Source organism: Lipotes vexillifer, unplaced genomic scaffold, assembly GCF_000442215.2.
Source record: "Lipotes vexillifer unplaced genomic scaffold, Lipotes_vexillifer_v1.1 scaffold1139, whole genome shotgun sequence".
In the NCBI taxonomy this organism is placed as follows: Eukaryota; Metazoa; Chordata; class Mammalia; order Artiodactyla; family Lipotidae; genus Lipotes; species Lipotes vexillifer.
Window position 1 is genome coordinate 985,257 of NW_006798273.1, and position 4,937 is coordinate 990,193.

Genomic DNA, 4,937 nt, shown 5'->3' on the forward strand with positions numbered 1-4,937 from the left:
CCCTGCAGTTTACAAATGTCCCAGGGTTCACTCTGATTTGACCAACTTGGGACTGACCTTGTTCCTGAATGTGGTTAGGGGGACCGGATGCCCTGACTGGCTTGGTCTAGGGTCATTGTCAACCACCCCCATGCTGGGAATAGAATCACTCGGATGAGAGGAGGGAGTGGGCATGGAAGGTGTGGTTCCATGAAAAGGAAATCAAAGTACTTTCACTAAAAGAAGGGAAAATGGAGGCTGAGCAGCTGAGACAGTGTTTCCCAGAAATGGAGAGGACGCCGGGCTTGTGAAGCCCCACATGCTAAGCTTTCCCCTCCCCCGCAGGGTCGGGGCTCCCCTCGCTGGCACCCCTGACAGAGCCCTGTCTAACACCCCCATTAGCATACGCATGACATGGCCTCGTCATTGTTTGTTTCCAGGTGTGTCTCCTCAAGTTACTCCCTTCTTTCTTCTCTGTCTCAGCTGATCTCCAGTGTCTTCTCTTCGATCTCCTCAGCTGGGAAGGGAAGGAAATAAGATAGTTACCCAAATAATGGAAGGTCACTCTAGAGATACACCAAAAAGTGCAATGGGAATTCAGAGAAGGGCAAGATCGAAGGGGTCAGGAAAGCTGTTCTAAGGTCTCTTTAAGGGTCTGAGAAATAAAGGAGTTGCCACAGAGGTCAAAACATCCCCTTGATTATTGGTAGAGAGGCTGGGTTGGTGGACATAGTTTTAGGTCTGTTCGCTAAGTGGGCTGCTAATACAAATCCCGTAGTGACGCCGATTAACCCACCCAGTCATGGCAACACAAGACCAGAGAAAGCCTCCCCTGACCCTTGACCCCTGTGGAGGTACAGCCCACCTTGGCAAGAACAGTGGGATTCTGTACCCTGCAGGCAGCGCAGTCCCAAGAGGACTGAGGAGTGGAGGGGTGGCGTTGGACTATGCATGACCAGTCCCCGCACACCTCCACCGGAATGATCATCTTTTACTTTCCTTGAGACAAAGTAAATAAAGAGGGGTATAGAGAGGACAGGAGTATTACACCTAGTGGAATTCCTTGCACGTGGAAGGAAACGGGTAAGGTTTCCAAGGTGGAAATGGCCTTATGGAAGGTGGCATTTAAGATGGGTCTACCTGGGTCCCAAGTGGAAGGGACTGGAGAGGCTTCAGGCCAACACTCTTAGGTGCAGTTTCTAGTTGCCCCTTTGTCTCATGGCCCTAATGACTGCCCTCCTGCTTGCCTCCTGGCTGGGCTGCTCTAGTGCAGCACCTCTAGACCCTGGTACTTGGGTCTTGACTTGCTTGTACATGGTTGTGCGTCTCTGTACCCAAAGATCCTATCCCAGTCCTACACTGCAATGAGTGGTCCATTGCCAGGTGCACAGGCCCTGCTGCTGGGCTTCTTCCCACTGTGAACTGAGCCAGGCTGAAGATGAGAGTAACCTGAGCCGAGTCAGAAAAGCACTGACTGCAGGGAAGGAAGGAAGCAATAGGAGTCATGTACCAGTTCACCCCGTGGGCTCCGGGCCCTCCACTGTCCAGTTGGAAAAATAGGTGCAATTCTTGCCTACATGAGGCAGGGAAGCCTTGCTCCAGAAGCGGGGTTGGTGGAGGCTGCCTGAACATGATTCTCACCCGGGATTTTGATCTAGTTCTGGGAAGAGTTGATCTGAGGTGTCTTAGGTCTTGCGGTAACACATACAGCCCCATCCTTGAGGACAAAAACAGATGCTTCCATGAATTGTTTTTCGGTTAGGAAGTAGGAGGAAATTGCCTGCTATGAAGAGGTTTCACATACTCATGAACAAGTGGATGAATATGGTAAACACTTGCCATTCTGAATAATAGATGGATAGAGCTTTGGGTTTACACACCCTTGTGAAGGGATGAGAAGGCAATTACTGCTATCTTTTGTCCTGACAGTTGGAGCCCAGGGGTCGCGTCAGACTCAAGCAAATTACTTTCCAAGTTTTTGGGAAAAAGGGACTGAGGCATAGGCATCAAAGCTGACCCTAATTCACTTACAATGGGTCCATTTAACCCTCTGGGGAATGCCTGTCCTCAGGTGTAATGCCTGAGAAATGGTTTCTATACATGCCATCGCTAAGCCAATAAAGAGGTGCTTCGTATCTCTCTGCCAGATCCCGAAACTGGGAGAGATGATGTCCAGTTCAGGACCTGGAACCTGCAGGCCCTAAGGAAGGGCAGAACAGAGGGCAAGGGCATGTGCTAAGGGGCACCAGAGAAGGACAGCTGGAGGTGGGAGTGTGCAGTGCCCCTAGCACTTTCCAGGCAGAGAGCGGGCCCGTGACCTAACTCCCAGTACCAGCTCTGTGGGCAGGCATACTCTATCGAGCTCGATGACAGAGCCTGATTCAGGCTGGGTTCCCTGGGCAGCAGACTTGGCCATGGAGATGAGCATGTGGTATTGGGGGTGCTCTCAGGTTCCACACCTGTGGAGGAAGGGAAGGAAGCAGGCTTGGTCAGATGGAAAAGGTGAGGTGCCAAGTAGTCTTGACAAAGGCCTCAGCTGACCCCACAGAGAGTTCTGAAACGGGGACGGCCTTTTGACTTGTCCTGAGTTGGGGCGAGGGGACCAGGCCTTTACACCGCAGCTTCAGCCGGTCATTGGATGCATGCTGTCCCCAGAGAGGAGGCTGTGACTTTGGGTGAGAAAGCTCAATTCCTGAAGTGGGCTGATAACTGAGGGCTTGTCTTCCAGCAATACCCACAGAAGCAAGGGGCAGAAGCCCTTCTGTCATGAAGGTCCACCTGGGTTGCATATCCTGGTGTCTGCTACTCCTTATGCCAGTCAGATCCACTTCTTTGTATAAGTTCTGGGAGCAGCTTTGCTTTTTCTGGGGGGGAAACTGATGATTAATGGGACGAACCATAGCCTCCACCACTGCAGCTGGTCTTGAGGCCCCAACTGATACTCATCACCTCCCTCCTCTACTATCGGTTTTGATTCTTCTCACCCGCAGGAAGCACCTCTGCAGAGCCTCTGGTCACCACGCCCCTTTTAGGTCATGGCTGCTGCACCCATCTATTTACCATCAAAAGTGAGCAAGGGTGTAACAAAGAGACACCCAGCTGGATCGTCTGCTTGCCACACATCTTCCTTGTTGCTCCCATTGTGAAACTGCAGCCTGGCTCTTCCTGAAGATCAGGGTCAGTTGTTGCTGCCAGGATGGTGACTCCTGCTTGCCTCCTGGTCCCTTGGTTCAGAGTGCCTGGTGGCAACTGTGAATGAGTCCAATGGGACTTTCGCTGCATCTCCGGATGGAAATATTTCCTCTTTGGGAACCAGGACCTCAGAACCCTCAAAGCACAGAGTTATGGTGACATAAATACCCCAATGGGATCACTGGGATTAATGGTAAATGGAGCCACTCCTACTTCCACCCCTTGGTTCCTGGACCTATTTATTCTTCCTATTGGGACATAGCACCATACTGATTTTTTAAAAAATTTTTTTGATGTGGACCATTTAAAAAATATTCATTGAATTTGTTACAATATTGCTTCTGTTTTATGTTTTGGTTTCTTTTTTTTTTTGGCCATGAGGCATGTGGGGTCTCAGCTCCCCGACCAGGGGTCAAACCCGCACCCACTGCATTGGAAGGTGAAGTCTTAACCCCTGGACTGTCAGGGAAGTCTCTTGATTGTTGATAGAGTATAAACTGTGTCCTGGAGATGATGCCCATCCTTAGTTGGTAGCATCTCTGTGCTGGCACCTCAGCTGTGCCTTCACAGGCTACTCCTTCTCTCTGTTCAGGCTGGCGTCTTTTGGATGGTACAGAATGTGGTAGGGCCAGTGGATTCCATGGTTATGTGCCACTGTCACACCTCCTTTGCTGTGCAATGGGCCCTTTGGTCTGATTCGATGTTATGTGGGACCCTGTGTCAATGTGTCAGACACTCAGTAAACACTCAAGATAGTGGTGCTGGCTGAGGCCCGGCAGGCAAAAAAGGCAAACCATACCCGGAACGCAGCAACTCCAATCAAAATAAATTGCTGCCGTTTCCAGGATGGAAGGTATCCAATGTAGTCAACTTGTCATCAAGTAGCTGGCTGTTGTCTATGAGGCATACTGCCATTTTGGGGGCTCAGCATTGGTTTCATTGCTGGCAGACTGGACATTCAGCAGTGGCAGTAGCTACATCACCCTTTGTGAAGGGGAGCCCATGCTCTGGGGTCCATGTGTTGTTCTCATCCCTGCCACCGTGGCTACTCCATTCATTGCTAGTACTGAGGTGGCTCATAGCAACTGGCTGATATCAATTGGTGAGTCATTCTTCCTACTTGGTTGTTTAGTACCTCTTTCATGGTAGGCGCTCTCTGGTGGGCATCTGCACACTCCTTGCCCAAACACATAATCCATCCACATCCCTCTATCCCAGACCCCCGTGTCCTTCATCTTCTTTCTCCTCCCAGGCTCCTGAGCAACCAGCCAAGCCATCTGCTAGTGCCCTGAGTCCATATATACTCCAACCTTGCCTACATTTCTGTTCACACAAAGTGTGAGAGGATTTATTCATTGGGAGAATTTCCCTTGCCATTGTCTTTCAAGATCACCCTAGGGTGGGGCTCTAGTGCAGCCGCAGTTCACTTTCAGCTTGCACCCACATACCACTTTGACCTATGAGCAAATCAAGCTTTGCTTTTTTTCCTCCTTTGTCAGCTGGTCATAAAGGGACCCAATCTCCTATGCAGCCATAGGTGTGAGCTGAGGGAGAGGCATCAGTGCATAAATGCTAGGTGACATGGATGTCTAGGCCATCTGCTCGTGTGGCTTACTGTGGCCCCGGCCCTGCTCATCCCAATTCTGGATGTACCACTTCTTACTACAGTCAGTACTTTTTTTTTTTTTTTTTTTTGCGGTACGCGGGCCTCTCACTGTTGTGGCCTTTCCCGTTGCGGAGCACAGGCTCCGGACGTGCAGGCTCAG